Here is a 16211-nt window from a genome sequence, read left to right as displayed (position 1 = left end):
CTTCTATTAAGTACACGATGTGTGGCGTCACCCCCAGACACCACACTTGCTAGGTGGTAGCCTTTAAATCGGCCGCGGTCCGTTAGAATACGTCGGACCCGCGTGTCGCCACTATCAGTGATTGCAGACCGAGCGCCGCCACACGGCAGGTCTAGTCAGCACTCGCCCCACTTGTACAGCCGTCTTTGCTAGCGATGGTTCACTGTCTACATCCGTTCTCATTAGCAGAGACGACAGTTTAGCATAGCATTCAGCTACGTCATTTGCTACGACCTAGCAAGGCGCCATATTCAGTTACTATTCTGAACAGATACTATTTTGAATCATGTACCGTCAAGAACGACGTTCCTCAGTAATGGATTAAAGTTAAGTATCAAACTAATTACGTCCGCTTTGTGAATTATCATTCCTTGTCATGTTCCAGACCTCACGTCAGTATAGTTCTTCCCTCTTCACGCCAGCTTGCGTGAGCCAAAACGCGTGCATTTCGGCCTCCACTAGTAACACGGTGTTGGCTCTTCTGCCAACACAACACGATGCATTTCGGACCCCTAATTGCGACAAATAACACCTGATGATGAACCCACATGGTCCGAAATGCATCTTGTACTTAATAAAACACGAAAAGTTGTGACTAAAGGCGTTTGTTATTTCATACTTCCTGTCATAATGTTTCGAGCCTTCCCACAGACCTAGTGTGCGAAGCTAAATAAATCTTTCTGATTGGCCCTACCCCTACCTCGGTACTTTCACACTCTCACGTTAACTGTAATTTTTACTACAAGATATAAAACATGTACACGACTTTTTCTACCGTTATTCTTACGGTTACTGCCTTTCTGTATGCCTTTTTTGGGATTCATTGCCTTGCGGCCGCTTTAGTTCTCTTGCAAGGCTCTCCAGTGACGGATGTTAAGTTCCTATTCAATATGGCACACTTCCAGTGACTCAGTACATTGTGTGGTGTCTGTTCCCTTAATTGGTATGTATAATACTTGGTATACCACATTTGTACAATGTGTTCGCAACACGTATTTGGTTCTGTAAACATCTCTCTTCAGAATCTGGTGATATTTTCGAAACGCGTCATTAAAGAGAGTGGTCACAAAAACACCTGTAGCTATTTTACTATTATTACAGCGTCCATAAGTTATTCCCGTACTAGTATCTAGTATCAACATGGGCGCCCACCTCATTTGCGATTTTACATTCCAATTGCAAAACAAGCTTTATTAACATTCTACATTTTTATTGCTCATGTCTACATATATATTTCTCTACATAGTAAATTTGCCGACGAGCAAGTGTCTCCCAACGAGAGAAAGGGTTTTTGATACAGTCACAGTGGAATGTTTGACTTCGTTTTCTGAGCAACACCCTAACCCCTGCTTGCACCGCTACATCACTGTCAAAGTGGAGGGTCTTCTTTAAGTTTTGGAAACAGATGAAAATCGGATGAGACCAAGTCGGGACTGGACGGAGAATGATCGATGAGTGACCCGAAGACGGCAGATCGTTACAGACGTAGCAGCGTTCGTGTGTGGTCTGGTGTTATCTTGCTGAAGGAGAGGATGCTGAGTATGCGGACGAACACTTCCAATTTGTGCTTTGTTTTCTGAGGGTCTCTCACGTACCTACATAGTCACGAAACAGACTGCCACGTTACACGCTACGGTTGGGAGCCCTCTAGCGGCAGGAGGTTGTAGCTTGCGTCAGCGAAGCGGAAAAGTCGACCGAGCAATATGCATGACACGCGTTACCCCAGCCGATATTGAGAACAGAACAAAAATTCAGAGGCACTTCCTTTCGGCACTCCCTCGTACCAAAATAAATTTTTCTGCCTATTAAAGTGCTCTCATCCTTAGTTTTTATTCCGAGACGCTGGTAACTGGAAGCTGGTCACGTGCCCCCGTTCTCTACAAGACTTAACACTGCGGCAAGGACGGAGAGCTCGCTAAGGCCAAGAGGTGGCCCAGATGCGCCTTATCTCTGAGGTCACAGTCCCGGCGATAAGCCGCAAGCGTGCAGCGCCGTCGCCGCGAATCCTGCCGCGCGCAGTGGGTGTGTCCGTCCACGGAGGCGGAGGCGGCGGCGGCAGCAGCAGCAGCAGCAGCAGCGGCAGCTGTCGCGGCGGTGCTGCCAGGCCTGGGGACCTTGTTGTACAGCCAGCGTTCCACAGCTTTCTTCATAACTATCAATCCTATCTCACTTCCTGTCAAGTAAGGAGTACAAACTTGTCTCCCGCCCTCCATCCCCCTAACGTCGAAAGATATACAGTACGTACATCAGATTCGTCTGAGTATGTTAAACATGCTTTGGTATCTGTACTTCACCAACCAGACAGTGTTACATCTTGTGTAGTAAGAAAGTGCGATATGGCTGATTTAAATCCCAAATTCCCAACCAGTATGTAAATATGGAATTTGACTGCTGCGGGACGTTACTAATTGATTTAGCCTGCCTGACATGTCTTACGGGAAGATCGCATAGTCGACAATATAAGTATTGACAATGCTGAATTAACAGTAAAGGAGGAACGCACTACCACGTTCCAGAATAAAAATTAATTGCAAGCACTATAATGATGGTTTATAATCGCAGCCCTTATCTAGCTACAAGGAATAGCTGAAAAGTATCCACTTCCCGTCGTCTTTTTGTTTAATTGTTTTCCAATTGAATAAAAATTTGCAGTGCATAATCCTGTTCCTACAGCAACTAACTTAAACTATATTCTTACAAGCTACACTTCATGTTTTACTTTCGGGTGCAAATAATAAGCTTTGTGATTGACGACGTGGGTTTTCGCAGTACCGTTTTGATTAAGAGCTTCTTGCAGATCTTGTCGCGTCAAATTCGTATTCAGTCTAAGGCTTTCGACGACTATCTCCGTCGTTGTCATCGTCGCCAGTAGATGGATGCCGGCCGTTTACTACTTTCTTCCAGTTGTCCGATTTGTGACACAAAGACGTCACGAAGTCGGGGGCTTTAGTATGCATCGGAAAAATGAGTCATACATTATCCAGATACAAGGTTACCAATGTCGTTCCATCACACACACAGATATAAACTATGGCAACATATGTGAGTTCCGTATGCTAATCTTAGTAGAAACAGGAACTGGTTGAAATGTGTGGAATTGCTATTATGACTATTGAACTTACCTTGTTCTCTCTTTCACCCCCTATGTTGTTGTTACAGAAGCTCTTTTGCTAGGGGGTATCGACAACATTCAGGGAATGTATTCATTCTGTTGTGTAGTTTACGCCTTCATCTTGTTTCATCATTTATCAATGGATTTCACCGGCCGTTGTGGCCGAGCGGTTCTAGGCACTACAGTCTGGAACCGCGCGACTGCTATGGTCGCAGATTCGAATCCTGCCTCGGGTATGGATGTGTGTGATGTCCTTAGGTTAGTTAGGTCTAAGTAGTTCTAAGTTCTAGGGGACTGATGACCTCAGATGTTAAGTCCCATAGCGCTCAGAGCCATTTGAACCATTTTATCAATGCATTTCAGTATTTTTTTCCCTTCGCTATCACACTAGGTATTCACCGATTTGTTTGTTCAACAAGGTCATCTCTTGTTGTTAAAATTGTTCACTCAGAGAACCACCTCTCTTTACGCGGTATTTCGCCTATAAGCGTATAGAACTTTTCGATGGATTGTGCCTCTGCCTTTTGTTTTGGAGTGCGGACCAATGCTACACTTACTGTTTCAAAGTTTTTCTGTAGACTACTGCAAAATATTTTAGACAATTCGAAAACATTAGTGCACAAATGCCCACTGCAGTAGAGACTGAGCCAGTGTGACCCCAAGACAGGAAACCTTGTTCAAAAAGTGCGTGTGCCAGAAATATTCAGTAATTTTCAGCGACAGATGTTACAGGACGACGCTCTGCGCCGCGGAGAGCTCTAAAACATTTCGGGATTGCACATTACCGAGGTGAGTGGCGCAGTAGAAAGGCACTCACTCGGAAGGACGACAGTTCAAACCCACGACCGGGCATCCATATTTAGGGGTTTTTCCGAAAATGATTTAAGGCGGCTGCCTGAATGGCGCCTATCAAAGGGCATGGCCGAATTCCCTCCCGAATTCGAATTCGTCCTGTCTCTCTGATCATCTCGTTGTTGACCAGATATTAAGCCGTAATCATCATTCCTTCCTATCCCCATGGGCCTTCGGCTGTTTGTTTTTCCTACAGCTGTTTTACTTTCACTTTGTCTTGCCTTGTTCCACAATTTCAGTGAAACCGCTTAACATTCAGCCGACTGTCTAGCCGAACCTGAACAGTCGATTGGCCTCACTCCAGACCTTTATAACCCTCTCATGCTTTTAGTTTCGTCTTCGCTTTCTTCAACGTTTATTTCAGCTATTTGCCTGTTCTGTGACAAGGAGATTCCGCCCATGTTCTGCAAAGACTAGGGGGTACGGATTTGGCATGAGACTCTGGTCTTCATTTCTTATGATAAGTTCTCCTTCGCTCTTCTTCTTAACTGCTGCTACGCATCAGATGAAGGCGTCAAGTCGGCTGTCAAACCTTTTGTCTTCATGGGTCCTTTACTTAAATAATTGAAGAGAAAAAAGAACACAACCTCACCGTTCAGCCCGTTTTAACGCCACTAATGAAGCAGTCAAACCTCCCTTCCGATATGCCACGTTCCAAAAGCATTCCGGAAACATATTTCCTCCAACATAAGAGTTAAAGCTGTCATCAACACGGAGGTTGGTTACTAGAAATGATCATATTGGAGGCGATACGCCGTTGTCTTCCTCCGACCTTTAAACAGACTGGCTCGGCCATTTACGAGGGACCTGTCTTTCAGTGTGTATTCCTATGCACGGTGCAACTCGTCATTTTTCACATTTACAAATAATGCCTGAGATGAAACAAGGGACCGACAGGGGTTGGATCTGAGGTCTTTGGATCTGTAGTACGGTGCCATACCACTTAGCCAACGAACCACAACACACACGTCGCATAATGACGACGACGACGACGCTAAGACCAGAGAAATTTGATCTCTTACAGATCGATACAGTCTTTCTTCTCGCGTTGTTTCCACCAATAGAATAAGAAGAAAACAGGGGCGGAGATAATAATTATATAGGTACGCTATATACCCTGAGCCACGTACAGAACGGTGAACTGCGAAGGAGAGAGGGGATTAAGTTAATTATGTACGTGTTACTTACTCAGAGAAGTTTCAGGTTTGCAGCCAGTCGCCATTTACTACACTCCGCGATATTTCGACTGGGAACCTGCCAGTTATCCTCAGGTGAGCCATAGAAGGCTGACGAAAACTACCCCCATCCTGCTATGTACTAACTTGGTGCCTCCATTCCGAGTATTTCCACGCATTCGTTAATCATAGTCCCAAAAGGTTTTGCTGTAGGCGCTCTGCACTGAATATCAGGAATGGCAAGCTAGATACGTTGGAAGAGGTAAGCGCGGCGTTGATATTCGGTATTGCGTCCTACCAAGGTGATCGTAGTCTGGTCTACGTAAACCGTACTACGTTGGTAGGTCATTTTTATAAATTGTAGCCTTCCGTAATAACAAATGTCCTTCACTGATCCCAATAGCCAGAAATTGTGATTCGAGAACCATTTTAGCGTGAAATCTTCAGCAGCATTCTGGCTATGTGGAACGAAATATTGCTAAGAAAGCGAAAGGAAAGTTAGTATTCTGCCGGCTAGTTCTGTTCTTCATCTTCATCCTCATCCTGGTTTTTCGGGTTTACTGACATGGACGATGTAATATTGAGAAGAAGAGGGAAAGTATAGGGTTATATATACAAGTACCTGCAGGATTTCAGAAGACAACTGCTCGGAAAATAAGAGACGTAACGAAAAATAACAGGTGTCAGTGATAAAGCATTTCTCCAAGTTTAGATTCGTAGCACGCGACGTGGAATATTTGCAGAGACAACCGCTAGCGGGTAGGCGTGTCAGAACATTTCGTAAAATATAGCACTGCGTGGTCTGTGTATCCCTGAGATCGATAAATAAGTTTCGACGCTTCAGCAACGACGTTGTACCAAATGTCAGGTAAAAGTTCCAACACAGAACAATCCTTGGCTGGTACGACACATTCCAAGACACTGACTGCTTGTGGTGTGAAGAAACCAGGCCAGGCGTAACTCTCACTGTGACCGGTTTCATGTACTTAGACATATCGTAGCAGTGGCTTATGGCACAGTTCCAGTAGTACTCTAGAGGCTTCATTTTCCAAAATACGAGTACCCCACGATAGTTCCTTTGAGAACTTCATGATCACCTCAGTGCCGACCTGCGACAACGTTGGACTGGACGTGGTTCCCATCTTACGAGATTATGTCGAAGATCCCCCTCCCCTTCCTTCCCACCCGCCCAAAGCCACTTAATTAGGAAGAGTATCGAGGCTGGATAAATAAGAAGATCGCTGACATCGATACCCACATGTTAGGACGTTTATGCCAAGAGGTTGACTATCATAAGCTGATGTGACAGTAATCCCGTACACACGGTATAAAAGGGCGGTGTATTCACGAAGCTGTCATTTTTACTCAGGTGACTGATGTGAAAAGGTTGCACCAACGGTATTGACAGACTTTGAACGCGGAATGGTAGTTGGACCTAGATGCGCGCGGCATTCAATTTCGGAAATCGTTAGGGAATTCAATACTCGGATCTCAACAGTGTCAAGAGTGTGCTGAAAAGACGAAATTTCAGGCATTACCTCTCACCACGGACAAGTCGATGGTTGACGGTCGGCGGTCTTCACTTAACGACCGACAGCAGCGGCGTATGCGTATCGTTGTCAGTGAAAACAGACAAGCAACACTGCGTGAAATAACCGCAGAAATCAGTGTGGCACGTACGACGAACATATCCTTTAGAAGAGTGCGGCGAAATTTGGCGCTAGTGGGCTATGTTGGTGGACGACAGACGCGAGTGCTTTTGTTAGCAGCACGACACTGCTTACAGCCTCTCCTGATGTTCTCCGTGTTATCAGCGGTACGTCGTGGGGAGCGGATCGAACCGTCCTACTTCGCCTATATCGGTCGATTGTCCGCTCAAAGCTGGATTATGGGAGCTTTGTATACTCCTCTGCACGGCCGTCCATCGTACGCCACCTCAACTCTATACAACATCGAGGGTTACGTCTTGCGATCGGAGCGTTCTATACTAATCCCGTCGAGAGCCTTCATGCTGAAGCCGGTGAATTGCCACTAACCTACCGGCGTGATATACTGCTTTGTCGGTATGCCTGTCGGCTATTATAAATGCCCGACCACGCGTCTTATCCTTCCTTTTTTGATGACTCTCTCGACTGTCAATACGGGTTGTATGTATCTGCCCTACTACCCCCTGGAGTTCGCTTTCGTCGCCTCCTTCAGCACCTTGATTTTTCACTCCCTGCAAGCTTTAGAGTGGGCGAGAGTCAAACGCCACCTTGGTTCCAGGCTCAGGTTTGCGTTCACCTTGACCTCAGCTCGCTTCCAAAGAAAGTTACCCCAGCTTCGGTATACCGCTCGCGGTTTGTCGAACTTCGTTCGAAGTTCATTAATACGATCTTCATTTATACAGATTGCTCAAAGACCAATGACGGTGTCGGGTGTTCTTTTATTGTCGGGGCACACAGTTTCAAATACCGGCTCCATGGCCATTGTTCGGTCTTCACAGCTGAGCTATTTGCCCTCTATCAGCCTGTTGTTAACATCCGCCGCCACCGACATTCTGCTTAACTCATCTGGTCTGATTCCCTGAGCGCCATCCAGGGCCTCAGTGATCGGTATCCGGTTCACCCATTCGTGCACCGGATCCAACGCTCTCTTCAGCAGCTGGCGGACGACGGTTCTCTGGTTACCTTTATGTGGGTTCCTGGCCATGTCGGTATCCCTGGGAGCGAAGCTGCAGATGCCGCGGCCAAGGCTGCGATCCTCCAGCATCGGACAGCTTCTTGTTGCGTGCCTTCATCTGATTTTAGCGGGGTCATTTGTCAGCGCATTTTATCGCTGTGGTATGCCGATTGGTCTACACTTACTGAAAACGAGCTTCGGGCCTCGAAACCTCTCCCCACGGCTTGGACGACCTCTTCACGCCCTTCTCGGCGGGAGGAGGTCGTTTTGGCCCGGTTACTGATTGGACACTGCCGGTTCAGCCACCGCCATCTGCTGACGGCTGCGCCGGCGCCGTTCTGCCCGTGTGGGCAATTGCTGACGGTCAGCCACATTTTTACGTCCTGTCCGAATTTTAATACACTGCGCTTTGATCTTGGCCTGCCATGTACTCTGGATGAAATTTTAGCGGATGACCCAGGAGCCAGCTGCTCGCGTTCTTCGTTTTATCCACTTGACGAACCTGTCTAAGGACATTTGATTATGCTGTCTTCTTTTAATCCCTTGGCTGTTAATGTGCCTTTTATAGTGTTGTCCTCTTTAGTTGCTGTTTTAACCTTGTGCCTCGCAGTGCATTCATAACTTAGACTGGGCGCTAATGACCACTGTAGTTGTGCGCCCTAAAACCACAAAAAAAGCCTCTCCTGGGCTCATGATCATTGCTGTCGAATACTAGGCGACTGGAGAACTGTGACCTGGTCAAACTAGTCCCGATCACTATTGGTAAGAGCTGATGGAAGGGTTAGAGTCTGGCGCAGATCCCACGAAGCAGTGGACCGAGGTTGTCAACAAGGCACTACGCAAGCCAGTGGTGGCTCCATAATGGTGTGGGCTGTGTTTACACGGCATTGACTGGCTCCTCTGATCCAACTGACCGATCAGTGACTAGAAATGGATATTTTCGACTACTTTGAGACCATTTGCTGCCATTCGTGGACTTCATGTTGCCACGACAAAGCGCCATGTCACTGGCCCACAACTGTTCGCCACTGGTTTGAAGAGCATTCTGGACAATTCGAGCACATGATTTGGCCACCCAGATCGCCGGACATGAATCCCTTCGGACATTTTTGGGACATAATGGAGAGGTCAGTTCGTGTATAAAATCCTACACCGTCAACACTTTCGCAGATACGGGCGGCTGCAGACACAGCATGACTGAATACTTCTGCAAGGGACACCCGACAACTGCTCGAGTCCATACCACGTCGACTTGCTGCACTAGCCTCAGGTAGATGCCATGTTTCTTGACTTCCGCAAGGCGTTCGATACAGTTCCCCACAGTCGTTTAATGAACAAAGTAGGAGCATAAGGTCTATCAGACCAATCGTGTGATTGAAGAGTTCCTAGATAACAGAACGCAGAATGTCATTCTCAATGGAGAGAAGTCTTCGGAAGTAAGAGTGATTTCAGGTGTGCTGCAGGGGAGTGTCGTAGGACCGTTGCTATTCACAATATCCTAAATGACCTTGTGGATAACATCGGAAGTTCACTGAGGCTTTTTGCGGATGGTGCTGTAGTATATCGAGAGGTTGTAACAGTGGAAAATTGTACTGAAATGCAGGAGGATCTGCAGCGAATTGACGCATGGTGCAGGGAATGGCAACTGAATCTCAATGTAGACAAGTGTAATGTGCTGCGAATACACAGAAAGATACATACTTTATCATTTAGCTACAATATAGCAGGTCAGCAACTGGAAGCTGTTAATTCCACAAATTATCTGGGAGCACGCATTAGAAGTGATTTAAAATGGAATGATCATATAAAGTTGATCGTCGGTAAAGCAGATGCCAGACTGAGATTCATTGGAAGAAGCCTAAGGAAATGCAATCCGAAAACAAACGAAGTAGGTTACAGTACGCTTGTTCGCCCACTGCTTGAATACTGCTCAGCAGTGTGGGATCCGTACCAGATAGGGATGATAGAAGAGATAGAGAAGATCCAGTAGCTCGGTACGGGCTTCTGTTGAAGTTTCGAGAACATACCTTCACCGAAGAGTCAAGCAGTATATTGCTCCCTCCTACGTATATCTCGCGAAGAGACCATGGGGATAAAATCAGAGAGATTAGAGCCCGCACGGAGGCATACCGACGATCCTTCTTTCAACGAACAACACGAGACTGGAATAGAAGGGAGAACCGATAGAGGTACTCAATGTACCCTCCGCCACACACCGTCAGGTGGCTTGCGGAGTATGGATGTAGATGTAGCCGAGAGAAAGGAGGTCCCACACGATATTAGGAAGTACACCGTGACTTACCTGAGGGCACGCACAACTTGGGCGGCTCGAGGGGACGATACGGCACTTGGCAGTGCCTCTTACTAGCTGCCTCGGCGGCGTCGTGCTCGGTAAGGCCGTGTCGGGACGGACCGCTGAGCCCCGCCCAGCCGCAGCCCGCCGCTTAATCCGCGATCGCTGCGCGCGACGTCGGCCGAGGCCGCGGCCGGCCATTAGCGCTTATTGTCGCGCAGCGCCTCGCCTAATTGCCGCTGCAGACTTCATTACAGGCGTTGTCAGCGGGCCGCCGCCTCTAAATAATCCCCGCGCCTAATGGCCGCCAGGTAATTAGCCGGCGGCCCTCGCCCGGGCGGGCCTCTGCTGTCCTGTAGCACTGTCTCGCAGCCTCCTCAGGTTTGCTCTGCGTCCCGAGTAACGGCTAGAGGTGGGCTCCGGAGGGCGCCCTCGCAATGTGAAACAGTACTTCACATTCGCCATTCTTCACGTACGCGAGGCGGCATTATCGGCAGGTTACCTAATCGTTTCTGAAGAAGAGAAATTTGTTAACATAAAGTATTGATTTAAGTGTCAGGAAGTCGTTTCTGAAAGTATTTGTATGGAGTGTAGCCACGTATGGACGTGAATCATTGGCGATAAATACTTCCGACAAGAAGAGAATAGAAGCTTTCGAAATGTGGTGCTATAGAAGAATGCTGAAGATTAGATGGGTAGGTCACATAACTAATGAGGAGGTATTGAATAGAATTGGGGAGAAGAGAAATTTGTGGCACAACTTGACTAGAAGAAGGGATCGGTTGGTAGGACATGTTCTGAGGTATCAAGGGATCACCAATTTAGTACTTGAGGGCAGCGTGGAGGATAAAAATAGCAGAGGGAGACAAAGAGATGAATACACTAAGCAGATTCAGAAGGATGTAGGCTGCAGTAGGTACTGGGAGATGAAGAAGCTTGCACAGGATAGAGTAGCATGGAGAGCTGCATCAAACCAGTCTCAGGACTGAAGACAACAACAACCTAAGCTGCTGCCTAGGATCGTGCATTTTTAATATTTCGGTGCCAGCCCGGTATTTTTTACTACCAGCCACTGAACACTGATCTCGAGCTCTTGAAGCTGGAAAAGACTGTTTTTCAGATTATTTCTTTCGTTAATGAGATACTGCGTGAAACGTACAAGAAGCCTTAAGACCTAGCTAAAGCAGCTGTTAGATTACGAATATAATTTTTTTTCCACAGTCAAGTCTTCTGACTAGTTTGATGCGGCCCGCCACGAATTCCTCCCTTGTACCAGTCTCTTCGTGTGAGATGGCATTTTCATCCTGCGTCTTCAGTTATTTACTGAGCGAGGTGGCGCAGTGGTTAGCACACTGTACGGTTCAAACCCTCGTCCGACCATCCTGATTTAGGTTTTCCGTGATTTCCCTAAATCGCTTCAGGTAAAAGTAGGGACTGTGCCTTTGAAAGGGCACTGCCGACCTCTTTCCCCATCCTTCCCTCATCCGACGGGAAGGATGGCCTTGATGTCTGGTCCCCTCCCCCAAATCAGCCAACCAACCAACCTCGATTATTTGTTGCATATACTCAGATGTCTGTCTTCCTCTAAAGTTTTTACCCTCGACAGCACACTCTAGTATAAAGAACGACGCTCCCTGCTGTCTTCAACATCTCTTATCATCCTATCATTTCTTTTTAGCTATGTTTTCCCTACAATCAATTCATCTAATTTTCAACGTCCTTTTGTAGCTCCACATCTCATACACTGACATTCTGTTACTTCCCCATTTTACCACTGGCAGTTATTCACTACCAAACAATGCTACGCTCCAAATGTACATTCTCAGAAATGTCTCGCTCAAATTAAGATCTGCATTTGATAAGACGCTTCACCTGGCCAAGAACGTCCTCTTCAGATTCCCTAGCACACTTCCTCCTCCTTGTTTCGTCCGTGTGTTACTTTGCTTCCAAAGTAGCAGAATACTGTAACTTCGTGGTCACGAATTTTGATAAGTTAATCTTACTCTCACATCTGCTACTCATTATTTTAATCTTTTTTTCGGTTTACACTCTAACCATGGTACGTGTTTCATTCCACTCCACACTGTGCAGTACTTCCTGGCTTTCACTGAGGACAAAAATGTCATCAGCACGTCTTATGATATCCGTGCACCCCGAATTTTAATCCTATTCTTTTATTTCCGTCATTTCTTCTTTCATGTATACATTTAATAAAATACGTGAAAGACTACATCCCTGTGTTATACCTTTTCTAATCCGAGCACTTCGTTCTTGATCTTCCGTTCTTATTGTTGCCTCTTGGTTATCGTTCGCATTATACGGGGTGGTCACTCCGTATAGCTTTTTAAAAGTGTTGCAGGGTAGGTTGCCATGAGAAATAATTCGCAAAAAAATCGTTACGTTGCGCTATTTCAGAGTTAATTAGCACTGAAGTTAGCTAGTCACGTCATTGCGGGCGAAAGACGGTGTCGTGAAACTCCTGCTTCGTTTGCTTTCCTAAAACCGAACAAGGGAGCGATACAAATATTGGACATGGGACGGTAATAAGGATCAAAAACCAGCCAAAGGCTGAGCAGTCCCATGCGCTATCATTTTCGCCAAGAGAAGAAGTGGTCCTAATTGTATCTGGCGGGCCCATTGAATTGGCATGCGCAACTGCCCGATAGGCTAACATCAATGCTAAATAACGTGTAATGCGCCGAAAATTTTTTTTCTCAAAAATTAGTTCTCAGCAGAACCTACCCTGCAACACTCCTCCAACTTCTCACTCTATTTCTCACGACCCTGTACATTACCCCCTCTACCACTGTTCCATGTGTGAACACTTGCGAAATAGCAACAGTCATCCATTTCTTAAGTATCTTGTCCAAGTTTTAACATTGAAACATCCGGTATGCCCACGCTTTTCGTTTCGTTAAGGAACAGGGTACAGTGAACACAAGCCAGCAAAATAATACTATTCATACGTTACCGCACCATCTAGAATTCTTTTTAATAGATGACTCACTCCCACGCGGCGAGTAGATGTCCAGAGTAAGCTGTGCAAACGCTGTAACATGACTGCCATTTCCCTCAAACCTATAAGCTTGCAACCGCGTTGCATCTGTGCGTGATGGGTTGTCATTGCAGTGCCAGTACGAAACGGACGAGCTCCGGACACTCCCTAACTTACACGTGTGTATCGCCTCCTCGCCCATCCCTAGACAGAAACCTAGAGTCGAAGGACCATACAGCTGGGCTGACTCATGCGATTCGTAGAGCAGTGAAATTGGTGTCCAAATGTTTAGATTAGAGAATCGTCATGTAGCACGGACACGTGGATCCTAGTGGCTTTCCCAAGGCGGGGATATCCTAGGCACTGTCGTCTGAAGTTGTTTTCTTCTGAAGCCTTTTTATGCATATCTTCATACAGCCTGGTGTGTAGACGATGCACGATGTCTTTCCGGCGTCGGTCCTTGGGAAGTCTGTCTTTACGAGCAACGCCAGCTGCTGCAGTTGCATCTGACGCAACAGGTGCTCACTTGGCGTCAGAAGCGGTTTGTGCTTTTCTTTCCACTGTTAAACAGTTGTGCTGAAGCGGTTCCTGAAACGTTCCAACATACTTCCACGTTCGGGAAACTACTAAGTGAAATAAAAATTTATTTTTATAATTTTTTACTTACCTCAAAACGATCAATTCAGGATCGTCCACTACCTGTACGATTTTTGACGCTAAAGATGATGATACGCGATATGTTTTATCATATAGATGATGGACAAGATTGTGATTTTGTAGGAACTTAAATACTTATTAGTTCCTGCGAGCCTTACGGTTGGGGGCACCTTGTACATTAGCGAACCAGTGTACTGGTGAGGGAGATCTCAGCAGCCAGTTCTTCGAAGACAGTGCAGAGAGATCAGGACGTGATTCACAATTTAGTGTCATGTGGTTATTAAGATTTGACCGTCGACACAACTCACCCGTATTTTAATGAATATTTCCAGTGAAGATCCAAATGTAGCTTGCTCGTTTCTTCTGGCTTCGCAGAGATATAAATGAAAGAGATACGAATTTGTCACTGTCTTCCCTGGCATCAGATCAGAACAACTTCAGCTGATAATCTACTACTCTTCTGGCCGTGATGGCGTCGGATCACGATGCAAATAGATGGTAAATAGCCAGTCCACAATTTCGGGCGATAGAGGCGATCTGCAGGCTTTCTGGGGGCCGAGCCGTAAGTACACGGAAAGACACAAAATACGAACAAAGACAGCGATAATTATTCCGATAGCTAGATAGATTTGATGCAGCTTTACACGGATTAACTCCAGGATTCGAATTAAAAGTTGCGGTAAAGAGCAATGAATGGAAACACTTTGTGGGCACAAAACAGAGGTAGCACGACCCAGACTGTCGAATTAACGTTGATACAACCGCGAGACTGATCTGTTAGGGTCCGAACGGAATATTTGCATCTTGAACACTGTCGGCTTGACTATGAGCGTTCTACTGCGAGTGACTTGATAAAAACTGAACGTAATGGTGCCCGGTTGCCTCCACGGCGATGGAAACGAACGCAAGCAGCACAAAATGGCGTGCAGTGCCGCATGACTGCTTGTCAGGAGATAAAGACACGAACTGACACGGAGAGGACGTCTCTCAGTATTTCAGTAAACTCAGGTCCTCCCACACTCATTATACACAGGGTGATTCAAAAAGGACTTTACAGCTTTGAAAATTCATATAAATTAATACATATAGAGGTAATTGTACTGTCTATTTGTAGGGAAGTACACCAAGTTTTGACTCGAGTAGTTCGCTAGTGCCGAATCGCACCGTAAGGAGCGGCAGTTGCGTTAAAAATGGCTACCTTCACTGGACCCGAGCGTGCTAGCTGTGTGTTTTGGTTTGAAGAATCGAAGTCGGCGACAGCAGTTCAGCATAATTTTCGTTCCAACTACGAAGAAGATATTCCTAACAGGCCTACAGTTGATGAGTGGCATAAATGTATCTACGATACTCGGTGCTCGGTAAGAATGGGAAATCATCATGTCGTTCAGCAAGTGAGGCAATGTTTTGTCAACAGCCATACAAAATCGACCCGGGGTGCACCTCGCGACCTGCAAATCCCACATACGACTGTTTGGCGTGTCTTGAGAAACAGTTTGCGTTCGAAACCGTACAGATTGACGACCGTGCGAGCAGTTATAAAATTGCTGGCAAGAACTTCTGTGCTGGTGTGTTAAATCGATTACATGAGGATCAACATTTCTTGGAAAAAATCATGTTTTCTGAGAAGTCGACTTTCCACCTAAGTGGCAAGGTTAACACAGATGACTGCAGGATTTGGGGCAGTGAAAATCCACATCAAACATTGCAAAATGTTCGTGATAGGCCTAAACTGAACGTTTTTTGTGCACTGAGCAAGAACAAAGTGTACGACCACTTTTTCCCCGTGAGAGCAGCACCAACGGGATAGTGTACTTGGATATGTTACAACAATAGTTGAAGAGTTTGATAGACTATGGGCGTAAATCCGAAAAGTGAATTTCCAGTAAAAGTGAATTGAAGCTTTGCACGTTTATGTCTTATTGAAAAAGTTATATTTCAATTATGTAATAATTCTGTCTTAGACCTTTCTTTTAAAATGCAGAATCATTCCTTAGAACTGAAAATATTTTTTCGATTTGTGATATATTATCCAAAATATGATAAATGGTTTAGGCCCTTTTTCCATCAAACCATGATAACTCTACAAAAATCATGAAAACCGAGTTGAAAATTTCCTTTAGTATTTTATTATCCAGTTAAACTGTACATTAACAAAAAATATGTTCATGGCCATTATAGTTTGTTCCTCCGTTATAGTTTGGTCCTGTTCAGGATCAGTAGCTTCTTCGCTGTTTACTCTGTCTAGAAGTTCTTCATACCAGCCTTTGACTGTATCAGGAAGAAAGCACAGCAGGTCTTGAATGTCCTTCAACTTTGCTGCTGCTACAGTTGGTTTCTCTATTAATGACAAAAATGAAATATATTCAGGAAGTCTTTTTGGTTTCTTAATGAACTTAAAGGGTATAAAGACCTTCCAATATGATTTTG

At 45.7% G+C, this 16211-nt stretch overlaps 1 protein-coding gene across 14 annotated transcripts in view; it reads left to right on the top strand.

The window, feature by feature from the left end:
- Positions 1-16211, top strand: part of LOC124802672 (CUGBP Elav-like family member 2) — an 858657-nt gene that overhangs the window by 71571 nt on the left and 770875 nt on the right. The gene's annotated exons all lie outside the window — the stretch shown is intronic.

This window comes from Schistocerca piceifrons, chromosome 6 (genome assembly GCF_021461385.2).
Source record: "Schistocerca piceifrons isolate TAMUIC-IGC-003096 chromosome 6, iqSchPice1.1, whole genome shotgun sequence".
Lineage (NCBI taxonomy): Eukaryota > Metazoa > Arthropoda > Insecta > Orthoptera > Acrididae > Schistocerca > Schistocerca piceifrons.
This window is presented reverse-complemented; position numbering and strand designations above follow the sequence as displayed.